General features: G+C 43.3%; 1 protein-coding gene across 10 annotated transcripts in view; it reads left to right on the forward strand.

Annotated features, from left to right (window-relative positions):
• Positions 1-17,809, forward strand: part of akap6 (A kinase (PRKA) anchor protein 6) — a 414,790-nt gene that overhangs the window by 104,240 nt on the left and 292,741 nt on the right. The gene's annotated exons all lie outside the window — the stretch shown is intronic.

Below are 17,809 nucleotides of genomic sequence, written 5' to 3' on the forward strand. Positions count from 1 at the left end.
ACTTTTGCCAACAAGGGAATACATATGATGGCTTCAAGTGTTCATTAAAAGGTAGTAGGATGGGCATGGGCAATGCCATATTCAGGGAAACTCAATGTTGCAAACCAATGTTAAAAGCCTGTCTACATTTGCAAATGGCAATAGCACCCAATACTAATACTAGGGGTGGCATGCAGTTAAGGTGAGAGAGAGAAAGTTAAAAGGAGATGTGAGGGACATGTTTTTTTACACAGAGAGTGGTAGGTGACTGGAACATGTGCCGGGGTGGTGGTGGAGGCAGATACAATAGGGACGTCTAAAGGGCTTTTAGATAAACACATGAACGTGCAAAGATTAGAGCGATATGGACCAAGGGCGGGCAGAAGGGATTAGTTTAATTTGGCGTCATGTTTGGAACAACATCATGGGCCGAATGACCTGTTCCCGTGCTGTACTGTTCTATGTTCTAGCACCCGTTCCAGGCATGGGTCATGGGTGCCTCTTTTTCTATTTTCACTAGTATGGTGTACTTAATAGTTTGTGCTCACTGTTCACCAGACTGGATACTCAGGAGTCTGAAAAATGGGCATGGCAGCACTGAATTTCTAAGGCACGAAAGGAAGCAATAGTAGTTTAATTCCATCCTCATTTAATTCTTTTTATGGAACATTCTGAAGGCTTCAATTGTGTGCTGATCTTACACATTTAATAGGAGACATTTCTTTCTTCTGTTTACTTGAGCATTTTATTGACTCTATAAAATGCTCCAAATTGTTCCGAGATTTATTTCCATATTTTTGATCTTTGCAGGTTGTCATTGCAGGAATAATGTTGGAATGTGGATGCTTTGATTTATTCCTGGTTTTGTGAACCTAACCTTGAGGTGCTTATATGGCCCTTCTGAGCAGAGAAACATTTTTCAGAGTCTTTGTGATTTTGGGCTTGTCAAGTTGTGGAATTTTAGTGCTGGGGAATGGATCGTCCCGGAGGGAAGAGAAGGCTAAGAGAAGTTCTGACAGAGATGTTGAAAATTATGAGGAGTTTGGACAGAGTAGAAGGGAAGAAACTGTTCCCACTGATGGAAGAGTCAAGAACCAGAGGTCACTGATTTAAAACGATGAACAGAAGAACCAGAGATCACATGAGGAAAAAGGTTTAATGCAGCGAGTGTTTGGATCCAAAATGCATTGCTTGAGAGTGTGGTGATTACATATTCAGTTGTTGCTTTTGAAAAGAAATTGAATAATTGTGAAAAGACTGGGGAGAGGGATGAGCTGAGTTGCTCTAACAGAGAGCCTGCAGGAATACAATGGACCATATCACCTCCTCCTGTGTTGTAACCTTTCTATAATTCTACCAGGTGGATGCAGATTAGAGCTCTCTGTTTGATCCCAAGAATGTGTCTTCTCGGGTCTTGGAATGAGAGAGGTTAAATTAATTTCATCTAGCCTCTTTGTGGGTAGTGCTAGGGTCCCAGACCAGAACCCCAAATTACATTAGGACGCCAGACTAGACCCCAGCAGTTTTTCTATTTCAGCATAAATGTGAGGATAGGATGCTTTACACCAGGAGTAATTCCACTGACAAATTTGGGATCCTTTACAGTAACTCGAACCTTATTTAATAATGCAGTTTAAATATAACTCTAATAAATGAAGCAGCTTAACTATGAACAGTTGATCAATATCTAAAATTGAAAGGAAGCAACTTTATTTTCTATCTTATTACTGTTCCAGTTCTCAATAAGCCCCATTCATGCATAAATCAAATCCACTTTTAAATAAACACAGTTAGCAAAACCAGGCATACTTGTTTTAATGAGTGTAGACAGTCTTGAAGCTTTCAGAGAGAAAATGACTTTCAGAAGCCTGCATAATACTTCTAACTTCCACCAGGCTTCAGCTGCAAACTAACTGCCTTCTGCAAAAGATTTTCCTCTCTGCACTAAACCACATCATTACATGACCCTGTCAATCACTCGCATCAAAAATCCCAGGGGAACTTATGTAAACAAAAGTCTATTAGTTCTATTTAACATAACCACTTGCAAGGCTAAAAGAGTAATTATTCTGCTCTCCGAGAATCTGAGTTGCCTTCCCTTCAAATGTGCGCAGTATACGGAACAAGGTAAATGAGCTTGTTGCGCACATTGAAATTGGCCGGTACAATGTCGTGGGCATCACAGAGATGTGGCTGCAAGGGGATCAGGGCTGGGATCTAAATATCCAAGGATATGTATCCAAGGATATGTATCCTATCGAAAGGACAGGCAGATGGGCAAAGGGGGCGGGGTTGCATTGTTAGTAATTACGGGGTTGCATTGTTAGTTAATTACGTTAAATCGATAGCAAGAAGCGATATAGGATTATTCTTAGAATTCTTAGAATTCTTAGAATCCCTACAGCACAGAAAGAGGCCATTCGGCCCATCGGGTCTGCTCCGGCCACAATCCCACCCAGGCCCTACCCCTATATCCCTACATATTTACCCACTAATCCCTCTAACCTACGCATCCCAGGACACTAAGGGCAATTTTAGCATGGCCAATCAACCTAACCCGCACATCTTTGGACTGTGGGAGGAAACCGGAGCACCCGGAGGAAACCCACGCAGACACGAGGAGAATGTGCAAACTCCACACAGACAGTGACCCAAGCCGGGAATCGAACCCAGGTCCCTGGAGCTGTGAAGCAGCAGTGCTAACCACTGTGCTACCGTGCCGCCCAAATGAAGGCAGATTAGAAGACATAGAATCTCTGTGGTTAGAATTGAGGAATCACAAAGGTAAAAAGACCCTGATGGGAGTTATGTACAGGCCCCCTAGCAGTAGTCAGGATGTGGGGCAGAAAATAAATCAGGAGATAGAAAAGGCACATAAAAAAGGCAATATTACAATAATCATGGGGTACTTCAATATGCAGTGGACTGGGAAAATCAGGTAGGTACTGGATCCCAAGAAAAGGAATTTGTGGAATGTCTAAGAGAGTTTTTTGGAGCATCTTGTGACAGAGCCTACTGGGGAACTGGCAATTCTGTATTTGGTGATGTGTAATGAGGCAAACTTGATTAGGGAACTTAAGGAACCCTTAGGGAGCAGTGACCACAATATGATAGAATTTATCCTGCGATTTGAGAGGGAGAAGCTGGAATCAGATGTAACGGTATTACAATTAAATAAAGGTAACTACAAAGACATGAGAGAGGAGCTGGCCAGAGTTGATTGGAAAGGGAGCCTAGCAGGGAAGACAGTGGAATAGCAATGGCAGGAGTTTTGGGGGGTTATTCGGGAGGCACAACAGAAATTCATCCCAAGGAGGAGGAAACATGCTAAGGAGAGGACGAGGCATCCATGGCTGATGAGGGAAGTCAAGGACAGCATAAAAACAAAAGAACAAGCATACAAAGTGGCGAGGATTAGTGGGAAGCCAGAGGATTGGGAAGCCTTTAAAAGTGAGCAGAGGACAACTAAAAAAGCAATAAGGGGAAGAAGATAAAATACGAGTATAAGCTAGCTAGTAATATAAAAGAAAGTAGGAAGAGTTTTTTTTCAATATTTCAAAGGTAAGCGAGAGGCAAAAATAGTCATCGGACCATTGGAAAATGAAGCTGGAGAAGTAATAATAGAAAACAAAGAAATGGCAGAGGAACTGAATAGTTACTTTGCATCAGTCTTCATGGTGGAAGACACCTGTGGGATGCCAGAGCTGCAGGAGAATCAGGGGCACAGGTGAGTGTAGTGGCCATCACTAAGGAGAAGTTTCTGGGGAAACTGAAAGGTCTGAAGGTGGATAAATCACCTGGACTGGATGAACTGCACCCCAGGGTTCTAAAAGAGATAGCTGAGGAAATTGTGGAGGCATTGGTGGTGATCTTTCAGGAAACACTGGAGGCAGAGAGAGCCCCAGAGGACTGGAAAGTAACTAATGTAACACCGCAGTTTAAGAAGGGAAGGAGGCAGCAGATGGGAAATTATAGGCCGGTTAACCTGACTTTGGTCATTGGCAAGATTTTAGAGTCCATTATTAAAGATGAGATTGTGGAGTACTTGGAAGTGCATGATAAAATAGGACTGAGTCAGCACGGCTTCGTCAAGGGGAGGTCATGTCTGACAAATCTGTCAGAGTTCTTTGAGGAGGTAACAAGGAAATTAGATAAAGGAGAACCGGTGGATGTGATTTATTTAGATTTCCAGAAGGCCTTTGACAAGGTACCGCATAGGAGACCATTAAATAAGTTAAGAGTCCATAATGTTAAGGGTAAGATCCTGGCATGGATAGAGGATTGGCTGACTGGCCGAAGGCAGAGAGCGGGGGTAAAGTGGTCTTTTTCAGGATGGCAGCCGGTGTCTAGTGGTGTGCCTCAGGGGTCAGTGATGGGACCACAACTTTTCACAATATACATTAACGATTTGGAGGAAGGAACTGAAGGCACTGTTGCTAGGTTTGCAGATGATACAAAGATATGTAGAGGGACAGGTAGTATTAAGGAAACAGGGGGGCTGCAGAAGGACTTGGACAGGCTAGGAGAGTGGATAAAGAAGTGGCAGATAGGATACAATGTGGAAAAGTGTGAGGCTTTGCACTTTGGAAGGAGGAATGGAGACATAGACTACTTTCTAAATGGGGAAATGCTTAGGAAATCAGAAGCACAAAGGGACTTGGGAGTCACTGTTCAAGATTTTCTTAAGATTAACGTGCAGGTTCAATCAGCAGTTAGGAAGTCAAATGCAATGTTAGCATTCATGTCGATAGGGCTAGAATACAAGAGCAGGGATGTACTTCTGAGGTTGTATAAGGCTCAGGTCAGACCCCAGTTGGAGTTTTGTGAGCAGTTTTGGGCCCCGTATCTAAGGAAGGATGTGCTGGCCTTGGAAAAGGTCCAGAGGAGGCTCACAAGAATGATTCCTGCAATGAAGAGCTTGTCGTGTGAGGAACGGTTGAACACTCTGGGTCTGTACTCGTTGGAGTTTAAAAGGATGAGGGGGGATCTTATTGAAACTTACAGGATACTGCGAGGCCTGGATAGAGTGGACGTGGAGAGGATATTTCCACTAGTAGGAAAAACTAGAACCAGAGGGCACAAGCTCAAACTAAAGGGATGATCCTTTAAAACAGAGAGGAGGAGGAATTTCTTCAGCCAAGGAGTGATGAATTTGTGGAACTCTTTATTGCAGAAGGCTGTCATTGAGTGTCTTTAAGACTAAGACAGATAGGTTCTTGATTAATAAGGATCAGGAGTCATGGGGAAAAGGCAGGAGGATGGGGATGAGAAAAGTATCAGCCGTGATTGAATGGCGGAACAGTCTCGATGGGCCAAGTAGCTTAATTCTGCTCCTATGTCTTATGGTCTTAATTGCACCAATATCATTACATTAGCAGATGATCCTCTCCTCATTCTAACTTATATTTCAACTTTGGTTAGAATGATGAGAAGCTATTGTTGGCATCATTCAGTGCCAAGTGGAACATCCTGAATTTCAAATAATACTATGGTATTTAAAAAGTTTAAAACACCTTAATTTGAGAATAGTTAATCTTTTAATAAGCTTCTGTGAATAATATTCCACTCACAGGTAAAGAAGGGGTCCTTGTAGAATACAGTAAGAGTTTTAACAACACCAGGTTAAAGTCCAACAGGTTTATTTGGTAGCAAATACCATTTGGCATTTGCTACCAAATAAACCTGTTGGACTTTAACCAGGTGTTGTTAAAACTCTTACTGTGTTCACCCCAGTCCAACGCCGGCATCTCCACATCCTTGTAGAAGATGCAGGGATATCTCCTTCAGATTTTGTATCATTTTTCCTTTTCATCAGGCTTCCAGTGATGCCAATGCACAATAAAACAGATATATTAACTGAGAAAGGAGGATTCATATCGTGGAACTTGCACATTATTATTAATGCCAATTTAAAGCAAACATAAAATTTAGCCTCGACTGTCAATTTTCTGATTCACACACTACCTACGATGAAATTAACACTGAGCTCCGATATCTTTGCATTATATAAGATAATGCAAACTTTCCGATATACTTTTACAACCTAGGAACAAAAATGTACTGACAGTAGGGCCTAAATTCAAATCCCAGCTACACTGTCAGCTTAGTTAAGTGCCAGCCAGTTTGAAAAAACTTTACCAGCTGCCTGACCCACACATATTCTGTGGCTGTTATTTTAATCATATTTAACAAAGTCATGGATGTCTGAAGATTTCATTTTTTAAATTTGCTCTACAAATTAAGAGCTACTGAACCATAAAGTTAGTTACTAACTTACACTTTAGCATATGTTATGGTTACAGAATGTGGCACAAAATCAAATATTATGGTAGTACAGCTCTTGATTAAAGAGGGAATTTCATCATTATTTAACTCTCACATTGCTCATCTCAGTAGTTAACCTTTATGCTCTGATGATGGCACCAGAATTCAGCAACAAAACTTAAAATATATATAAATTCAGTGGAAATGTACAAAATATAATATGTTGAATCACAGAATCCTACAGTGCAGAAGAGGCCCTTTGGCCCATCGAGTATGCACCGACACATGAAATGCCCTGACCTGCCCACCTAATCCCACTTGCCAGCAGTTGGCCCATAGCCTTGAATGTTATGGCATGCCAAGAACTCATCCAGGTATTTATTAAAGGATGTGAGGCAATCCGCCTCCACCACCCTCCCAGGCAATGCATTCCATTGAAGTTAGTACTAATTCTGTAATTTTGAAAGAAAAATTTATGCTATATTTAGCTCTTCCTTTATGGCAAGTTAAAACAAAATTATATTTATTCAGGAAATAAATAAAGATCCTTAAAATATTGTTTAATAAATAACAAGCCGAAAATACCACCATGGCCATATTTCTTACAAATAGGTGAGAATTCTGTGCGTATAGTCACGTCATTGCATCACAAATTGCATGCAATGGTGAACATTTACTATTTTTAATCTTGGGTTTTGTTAAAATTGATAACAATAATGAAAATTCATACATCACTCTTAAGGTAAGTTGTAGTGTTTTCTAGTGTGTAATGATGAAAACCAAGTGAAGGAATTTATGGAGAATGGGGGATATATTAAGGCACAATTGAAGGGTTACATTTCAGGTGATTGAAGATCAGGAGAGGGGTATCGAAGGCAAGGTGATTTAGGGAGAGAATTTTGGCAAGCGATGGCATCCTGCTGAAAGATCAGTCTCTGATGCTGAGTGGGGAGCTGGTAGCAAACCAAACACAGAAGAAGAATGACTGAAGATGGAGCAAGGACCGTGAAGCATTTAAATCTTGAAATCAAGTTATTGGCATGAGAAAACAATGGAGTTTGATGAGAATGATGTTAATTGTATTTAAATTGTGTTTAATTATATACAGATGGAGGGCATTAATTGGCGTTTCACATGAGCAGATTTCAAAAGACACTCAGTCAAACTGGGATGTATTGTATTGTTTCACTCTGTAAATGTTAGACTGAGTAATGATTGGTTCTAGTTCTATCCTTCATCAACTGTTTTTCATATAAACAATGGGGTTAATATTAACGTGGGACCTTGTATTGGAACAGCCATAAATTCTGAATTAGCTGGAGTTTATAAAGGGTGGAGGTAGTAAACACCAGAGAAATCAATCCTTGATGTAGTGAAGATCTGGATGACAAGTTTAACAGCATGGAACTGGGCCTGTAAGGAGGCAATTCTGCCCTGAATAGAAAAAAGCATTTTAATGATTGACTCGATATGGTGTTAAAAGTTTATCTCCAGGTCAACATCAGTGATTTTAGCCTACATAGGTTGTTAGGATGATTAATTGATAGAGTTGGAATCAAAGGCATACAAAACCGGCAAGTACCAAATAAGAAGGATTCACTAATTCAGAGAAAAATATGAAAATTGCTTTGAAAATATTTATGTGGACACTAGGTGGTTCGCCAATTTAATAGCTGGTATGTTACCCCTGAGATCTGGCTTTGATTGGTAATATGATAGGTCTACCTGATGTATATTTCAATCCAATATAGAATGACTGGATATGTTGTGTCTAATTCGGTGTGGGCATTGGGCCCACAGTATAAAGCTACCCCTAATTTAACACCTAAAACCACAGTTAAATGATTCACTCAGCCAAGCATCTTCTAGAGAAATGTGCCCAGGAACGCACAGAGTGCTATGCTGCGCTCTTCCAGTCTGCAGAATCTACCACGACAGTGCCTGCCATCGTCAGCACAATGACTCTTTTCCAGAATACATCAGGACCACGATTCCTACTGCAAAAGCTCTGCTCCAGCCCAAACTTGATACCAAGGTGAATGATGTCCTCCTGCAATGCAGATTGAGAAGCAAAATTCGAATAACTCAAAGTGACTCGATGTGGAAAATGACTAAGTAAAGGATTTGTTGATGAGAACTATATACAAGGAAGGGTCTAATAGCACAACAATACAGGTCTACTCCAAAGTCCTGACTCCAGCCTTGGGAATGTGCTCCCGATTGCTCCCGATTTGCCCAGGGTCATGTGCTCATGCTCTGTTGGTTCTAGCATTGTCACGTGGCCTGTGAAAGATCGCCCATGAAAGGGGCCACGCTACCACGCTCCTTCCCCTCTAATTTCTTAAGACTATCTATGATAAAATAAAAAGAAAAACAGTTAACACATAGGCAGAGAAACAACAATATTACAGAAGGGACACCAGAGAAAGACAGTTCATAACATCAGCCGGTCCGGAGACTTCGGAACCTTTGCAGAATGCTGCATCTCTAGTCAAGGGTCCTTCAGCAGCTGACGATACAGGATCCACTGATGGAGCAGACTTGCTAGCCATCTCTGGAGCTAGGGCCTTTCTGACTCCTTCTTTTGCTTCAGCCACTGAAGCCAGAAGCTGCCATGGCCGCACCATGGACATGGAGCTGTTTTGTTCAGAGGCTGTACATCTGAAATTGAAGCAGGGCACACCTGAAGCTGGCTGCACTGTCTGGCATAAGTGGTCAACATGCTTCTTGAATTGGCAGCCCTGTATTTCCACTACATATGAGACTGGCCCTGCCCTCTCCACAACTCTCCCTGACATCCAGGCAGGTCGGCCATCAAAATTACAGAAGGGACACCAGAGAATCTTGTGTCAGCCCACGCCGACACGAGGTTGTCCACATCAAATGATCTGTCCTTTTTCTCAGAGGCTTGCCTAGCCTCCACCCTTCCCGATACATTTGAGAACACTAAGTCTAAACAGATATGCAGGTGCCAACCCATCAGCAGGTATGGTGACACAACCCCAGTGGTGGTATGAGTGTTGTAAGACAGGAAAAAACTTGCCAGTCACAATGGCAACGACCAATGAGCCTGCTTCTTCATGGAAGCCTTAACTGTCTGTATGGCTCACTCCACCAACCCATTTGGGACAGGATGGTAGGGGGCTGACCTAACATGACGAATGCCATTAGACTTGATGAAATTCATCAGCTGTGAATGCTGTTCCATTGATTGATACCAACACGTAGGTGAAACCATTGATTGCGAAGATCTGCCTCAGTTTCTCAATAGTAGATGTAGTGGTGGTGAATCTCATGAGCTTAAACTTCCAGCCACTTGCAATGGACACCTACTAAGATCAGGAACATATGCCCAAAGGTCCAGCAAAATCTACATGAAACCATGACCATGGATAGCCCAGCCATTCCCAAGGTGCATGTTTGCTGGTGAAGGTAACGCTTGCTGACTCTGACAACTTTCACATTGCCTAACCATTTCTTCAATGTCTCTGTCAATGCCAGGCCAATAGATGTAGCTTCTGGCCAACACTTTCATTCTGCTCTGGCCAGGATGGGCATCATGTAACTCTTGGAGCAGTGGCCATCGCCCCGGGCTGGTATGATGACACAAGCCTCCCACTAGCTCTCCCATCTTCGCAGGTTGTTTCATCCCTGTGTTGCAAATACAGCTTCAATTGTTCTGCCATGTTGATGTGCCAATCTGGCAGCACCATTTTCTTGACCTTCAACAGCAACAGATCCATGACTTAACGTGGACTGCTGAGACAGGCACGGTGTCTAAAAAATGCAGAGCCAATACTATCTCCTGCGACGATATGGTCTGTGGCAGTAGGAGGCGGCTAAGCGAATCTGTGTTCCCGGCCTATGCTGGAAAGTATAGCTGTTTGCTGCCAGCAGCAAGGCCCATCTCTGCACCCTGACCAAGGCGATAGGTAGCACTGGCTTATCCTCCTGAAAAATGTCAACACTGGCTTATGGTCTTGACACATAGTGAAATGCCATCCATAGATGTACTGGTGAAATTCTTTCACGCATAGATGACGGCTAGATTTTCTTTGTCGATTTGTAAGTACTTTATCTCACCATTTGACAAAGTCCTCAAAGCAAATGCAGTTGGCCCCTCTGCCCCATCTGCCATTCTATGGTATAGAACTGCTCCAATTCCGTATGGCAAGGCATCACAAGTGACCACTAATGGCTTGCTCCAAGTGCATGTGCAATGACGATGACTATGAAGCCTGTTTGACTGTTACAAACGCTTGTTTCTGTATGTCTCCCTGCCTCTAATGCTGATGCTTTTCTAAAAGCTGGTGTAGGGGGGCCAGAATTGTTACATTCGACAGAACCTTCTGTCGTAATTGACCATTCCTCGGAAAGACTTCAGTTCTGTCACACTCCGAGGTGCAGGCACTTCCTTAATAACTTTCACTTTATTTTCGAGGGGATGCAACTTCTTTGCATTTACTTTGAAACCGAAGTACATAACCTCCTTCGCTTGAAAAACACATTTCTCCCATTTCAACTGTATTTTGGCTTCCTTAAACCTCTTAAGGACCTCTTCCAGGTTTGCATCACATTCTTCAGGAGACGCACCTGTAATTAGAACATTGTCCAAGTGTACCATCACTCTGGGGACTCCTTGCAACAGACTCACCATAGTGTGCTGATAAATGGCTCAGGCTGATGAGACACCAAATGACAATCGGGTGTACTGATATAACCCCTTGTGGGTATTTATTGTAACTAACTTTCTGGAGTTCTCTTCATGTTCCAGTTGTTAATAAGCATGACTTAGGTCTGACGAAGGGTCATCCAGAATCGAATCGTTAACTCGATTCTTTCTCCACTGATGCTGACAAATCTGTTGAGATTTTCTAGCATTTTCTGTTTTTGTTTCAGATTCCAGCATCGCAGTATTTTGCCTTTAACTTAGATCTATCTTGGTGTATTTGAGGCTTCCTGTTAACTTAGCATAGAGGTCCTCTATCCTTGGAAAGAGGTAATGAAACAGCTGGGCTCCCCTTTATACCATCAGTTTATAGTTCGCGCAGGTCCTCATGGCATAGTCTGGTTTCAGGACAGGGACGATGGGTGCGGCCCATTCTGAAAACTGCGCAGGCTTGAAGAAGTCCAGGCCTTTTAGCCTTTTCAGTTCAACCTTCAGTTTCTGATATAATGTGTATGGGACTGGATGAGCTTGGAAAAATCTCAGCATAGCCTCGGGGTTGAAGTAACTTTTAGCTTTAACTTTTTTTATCCGACCAAGATCCCTCTGGAATACCTCCTGATAGTTACGTCGAAGTTCTTCAAATCCTCCACCCTGAAACAATACTTTTCAATGTATACTAATACATATGACAATAATAAATCAAATTTAAATCAAACATTCGGGCAGAGTTTTCCCAAAAAATGATTAAGTGCCCTGGCGGCAAGTAAACTGGAGTGATCTGCACCAGTCTGTCAGGCGCGGACTGGACAACAATTGTCCCACACCTAGTCATTTTTTGGGAGATTGGTGAGTTGCGTGCCGGTTCCGGAAGAGAGGGGCCTAAACATGTCGGTGAGCCCGGCTGCAAAGTGATTAGGTGTCAATCTCTCAGTGCAGTGGAAGACCTTCTTTCCTCCTCTCACCCCCCTCACTCTCTCTTTTTCTCTCTCTCTTGCCCCGCCTCCCCCCCCCCACTTCCTCCCATGGACATCATAGAATTCCTACAGTGCAGAAAGAGGCCATTTAGCCCATCTGCACCGACTCTCCGACAAAACATCTTACCCAGGCCAATCCCCCCTTCCCATCTCCCTAACTCCATGCATTTCCCCTTAACCTCCACACCTTGGGACACTAAAGGGAAATTTAGCATGGCCAATTCACCTAACCTGAACTTCTTTGGACTGTGGGAGGAAACCAGAACACCTGGAGGAAACCCATGCAGACATGAGGAGAACATGCAAACTTTGCATTGACAATCACCCAAGGCTGGAATTGAACCTGGGTCCCTGGCACTTTTAGGCAGCAATGCTAATAACTGTGCCACCCCTCAAAGGGACTCTCCCCCATCTCTGACATGGATTGCCAGCATCAGGGCATTGGGACTCTCCCAATGTTTCCCCCTCCATGAACCCCAACATGTCCTCTTCCATTTATGCCCCACCCCTTCATACGCCCTTCATACCCACCCCTTTGTGCTCCTCTTCAAGCCCTCCCTTCATGTCCCTGACCACCCATGAGCATCAATGGCCTCCGAGCCCTCTGGCGTGGCCGTCATGCCAGATCTCCGTTAATGCTTCTGGCCGGGTTCGCAAGAGGGTCAAAAGTCTTGGGAGCTGGGAGAACCCAGTGTCAAATGGGCTAAGCATATTTAAATCCTACTTTAAATATGCTAATCAGCCTCATGCCCTTTCTGGGCGAGATCCGGTTTGCCCCAGTAGAAAGGCACCTCTGGTTGCAAACCATTTGGCGCCGGGCGTGAAACTCGTTTTTAGCCTGCACGCAGTTTCCTGGGATCGCCACGATCAGCACCATGGTGAGGGTGGAAAATCGCCCCCTTAATATTTCCAGCCAGTCCAGTTTTATTTGTTTTAACCAGCCCCGTCCCATGAAACTGGATATCTGTCCTTGCTTCTCGGCCTTTTGGCTAAGATCAAGTGTAGTATGGATTGGATGCTGCACTTGGTCGAGGTCATTGGGTTACGCTGAGGCTTCATATGTTTCATATGAAGCAATTTTTAAAAGCGGCATCTCGGCCTTTTGGCTAAGATGCAAATGAGCTCAAGTCTTGGAGGAGGATCCTCCCCCTTCTCCAATCAGCTTGGCTCATGTAGATCGGGCCCAGGACAGGGTGGTTTGGTCGCTCGCCCTGTCTTGTCAGCCTGGATCTGAAATGTCTCAACTTGTTGAGACTCTGAATTGGATTTGATTTGATTGAATTGGAAAAGTATATAAAAAAAAATCTGTCCTTCAATCACCATAATAGGCAGCTGAGTGGGCCGGTTCCTATACAATACTGGTACAGAGGTTGTCCCTGGTTGCTTCAGATCCCTCCTTTGGTTCCTCCATCAACTTATTTACAGGGGTTCTATTAATCATTTTCTTCTTTTTTTGGAGTGTTCTGTATAATCTGCTTTGCTCCACACCTAACTTGCAGGTGATCTTTCTTTTTACATCTGAAGCAGCTAAAATTCTTGCATGGATACACCTCTTGGGGATGGTCTTCTCCCATCAAGAACATGTCTCAGACCCTGGTGCTAAATGATTGTTCTTGCCAATGCCCCGCAGCTCGCGCATGCCTTTGTTATAAAGCAGAGGTTGATCCCCCTCTGAGAACTAACACCTCACCACTCAAAGAGGAGTACCTCGCCCTATAATCTGTAAAAACTGTGTGTTAAATTGTACGATCTGCTCTTAAGCAACTTTCAGTGGTTAAATCAAAATAACTCCTTGGCATTCTCTCTAAAATCAACAAATAACAATTTATTTATCTAACTAACAGTGAACATGTTAACTAAACTATTAACTAACCAAAAAACACTATTCTAATGGAATGCTGTTCCAACAAATACAATTCCCACTCATTATCAGAAAAATGGAATTTTAGTCACTCTCTAAATTACAATCAGGTTTTGTGTCTTCTGGAATATTCTCTATTGATTCTTTTTTGCTATCTAGATGAGGCTTTGAGCTATGAGCTGTGGCAGTTGTTCTCTCTCCTTGTCCCACTGCTCCCTTCCTTTTATACCTCTGATGACACATCAATATCCCCCAAAATAAGATTGGTCGTCAACACCATCAGATTTAAATTTAATAGTTTGCTGGTGTCTAAGTGCCTGGTTCAAACTGATTGGCTAAATTCAAAAGCCTGTAAGCCTGTTGTCTTGGTAAAAGAAACACCGCCTTTTAACAGAACCATGCAATGCTTTCTCCTCGTAACATTTTACAATTTTACAAACACCAAATGCTAACATCCAACTTTTCAATCTACAATTACCCTACTCAACTTCACAAGTCCTTGCAGCTCGCACACACACCTTGCTCAGTGCACTAAGTTGCTTGGGCTACCTCTACTGCTTTCTCCAGTGAAATCTTGGTTTCAGCAAACAGTTTCTTTTGGGTGGTGAGGCTGTTGATTCCACAAACCAAACGATCCCTCTACATGTCTCCCAGGGAAGGCCCAGACTCTCAGTGCTCAGCCAGGGATTGAAATCCAGCATGAAGCCAGAGACTGTCTCTCCTGGCTCCCTAACAGTAGAGTGGAATTTGTATCTTTGCATGATAGCTGAAAGTTGGGGCTTATAGTGATCCTTAATTAAATTGACCAACTGGTCGAAGTTTTTTGTGTCTGGAGCTTCGGCTGATGTCAAACTCCTCACCAGTATCACCATCTGTTTCCCCTTCGCTGCTATTTCATTTGCCATGAAAAAATACCGTAGCCTCTCAATGTATTGTCTCCAACTCTCAATCTTGAGGTTGAATGGCCCTATCTTCCCAAAAAGTGGCTTCTTAAACTGAAGCCTGTACCTTTTTGCACTTCGACTTCCCTCTCCCTCCGTCTCCAGCTCTGCACTGCGGACTTGAAATGACTGGTCCTGTTTTTTCTAGTCACCAGTGTGTCAACTTAAAGGATTTGTTGATCAGAAGAACTATATACAACGAAAGGTATAATGAAAGTTTAACAGCACAACAACGCAGGTCTACTCTGAACAACGTTCTGACTCCAACTGAAGCCCTCCTGGGAATGCTCACCCTCGCTCCCGATTAGCCTAGGTTTGTGTACCCGTGCTCCATTGGCTCCAGTCTAGTCACGTGGCCCGTGAAGCTACGTCCCATAAAGGGGGCCACGCTACCACAAAAATACTGTGATCGAGATGCCCACAGACTCTACCCTCTAACGCTTGGTCCAATGGTCAAGATTGAGAGTGCTTGTGGCCACAACCAGTTAGGGGTGTGTACACAATATTGCCATGCAACTAAACAGTTCTGTGATAGCCTGAGACAGTGCCCACTGTGGTAGCCTCAGATAGTGCCCTCCATTTACTCAATCACCATCACCTTCTGCAAGTAGCAGAACCAGCACCAACAGATAACACAGCACTTTAGTCATCTGATCAATGGCATCAACTCCCTGCAACAATAGACATATGGACCCCTACAGAAGCCAATGCAGCAAATCCTGCAGCTGAAGAACACACAAATGAAATGTCCTGTGTTGCTAACAACGAGAACACTGGCCACAGACTACAACACTACCAACCGGTGTAATCACACGCTCAGGGTGCCTGAGCAAGCTGAAAACATGACCTCACCACCACGTAGCCTAGAACTGACATTTAGAACATAGAACATAGAACAGTACAGCACAGAACAGGCCCTTCGGCCCACGATGTTGTGCCGAGCTTTATCTGAAATAAAATTTGAATTTCAATATTTTTTTCCAACGGAAAAAGAGGTTGGGGGAGAAGGAGACATGATGGGCTATGCACTAGTTGCTACAGCTTAATCTATGCCTCAATATATATGTATGTAAATAGTTATGCATTGTCAATTTGTTTAATTGTATGTCACACAATGGTCTGTACATAGTTTCCTATTGCGCATATTGTTACATCTCATACCATCAGGCATCCCAACTAAATAGGGAAGATGTCTGCTGAGTAGTCACATGAGAATGTGATGATGCGGCTACAAAATTGATCATGTGGCTGGAGCACGGGAATTATCCCCGGGAGCATGGGCAGATCACAAATGTTGTATGTAGCTGTTGAGCTCAGTAATGAACTATCATTGTTGGAAGTCCTTGTTGTCAGTGATTTAGGGAACCCACAATATTCTACAGGGGTTAGTATGGTCAGGAAGGTGGGGTTAGGTCAGGCTATAACCTAAGTGTCAGGATGCAGTCAGGGGTCGACAGGGGAGTGGGGCTGGTCAGTGTGAGTGAGTAGTGGGTCATTTCTGTAAGAGCATGTGGCAACTGAGGCACCCCACTCACCCACTCCCCCAAACACCGCCTGCCCCACCTGTGACAGAGACTGTAGGTCATGCAGACTCAATCACCTGAGAACTCACTTTTAATTTGGAAGCAAGTCATCCTCGATACTGGGAAGAGAGGATTTCTGTAGCTACCTAGATTATAGATAAAGTTTCAATCTGTCTCACATTTCCTAGATAACTATTCAGATAAGTGCATTGGAACTGTGCAAAGCATCCAACTCTAGCACAGAGTCTGAAATGTTTGCAGAGGGTCCTGGGAAGCAGAGGAGTGCTCACAGAGGTCAGCACATCCAAACTTCCGTATATCTCGACACAAACTAGGGTCATGCATTCAATCCGGAGTCCAGAAGATCTGGGCTAATGTTTTTTTAATCTACTACTGTAGACCAGTATAACTAATAAATGGTTCTGCATATTTTGAAAAAATATTTTCATTCTCACAACCTGGGTTACTCAGAACTGGTGCACGTGACATGTTGATTCATTCTGCTTGGTTTTTTATGATAACCCTGTTCTCAGCCGAATCTGTGCGCTGTTCCATGGCAGATTTTATGTTCAGTGATATGCAAATGAGTTTGAATGAACAGCGAAAAAAATAAACATTTCTCTGAACTAGTGCAATCAGGGGGAGTTGATGGCCTAGTGGTATTATCACTAGACTATTAATCCAGAAACCCTGCTAATGTTCTGGGGACCCGGGTTCGAATCCCACTACGGCAGATGGTGGAATTTGAATTCAATATAAAAAGAATCTGGAATTAAGAATCTACTGATGACCCATGAAACCATTGCCAATTGTCAGAAAAACCCATCTGGTTCACTAATATCCTTTAGGGAAGGAAATCTGCTGTCCTTACCTGGTCTGGCCTACATCTGACTTCAGAGCCACAGCAATGTGGTTGACTCTCAACTGCCCTCCAAGGGCAACTATGGATGGGCAATAAATGCTGGCCCAGCCAGCGATGCCCATATCCCATGAATGAATAATAATTTTAAAAATTCTCCACAGTCCAAAGCCATAATAACTGCTGCTTGCTGACATAGCCAAAATGCTGGTGTTGCAACTAAGAATTGAAGAAGTTCAGGATTATGCCAATTCATTGTCCCTTCTTGAAGTGTAATCATAGAATCCCTAAAGTGCAGAAGGAGGCCATACGGCCTGATCGAGCCTGCACCGACAACAATCCCACCCAGATCCTATCCCTTTAACCCCATACATTCACCCTAATAATCCCCCTGACAGTAAGGGGGAATTTGGCACGGCCAATCCACCTAACCCACACATCTTTGGAGTGTGGGAGGAAACCAGAGCACCTGGAGGAAACCCACACAGGTACGGGGAGAATGTGCAAACTCCACACAATCACCCCGGGATGGAATTGAACCCGTGTCCTTGGCGCTGTGAGATGCTGTGAGGCAGCAGTGCTAACCACTGCGTCACCATGCTGCCTTCTAAGATCATTGATCTTATGTAAAAAATTGTAGCAGATAATTTTCACAGAGCAAATACAAATGAGATAATCTTTTTTGATGCTATTGGTTGAAGTAAAAAGTTGGCATTGGTACCATGAGAACTCACTGTCC

The sequence above is a fragment of the Mustelus asterias genome, chromosome 18, assembly GCF_964213995.1.
Source record: "Mustelus asterias chromosome 18, sMusAst1.hap1.1, whole genome shotgun sequence".
Classification (NCBI taxonomy): Eukaryota; Metazoa; Chordata; class Chondrichthyes; order Carcharhiniformes; family Triakidae; genus Mustelus; species Mustelus asterias.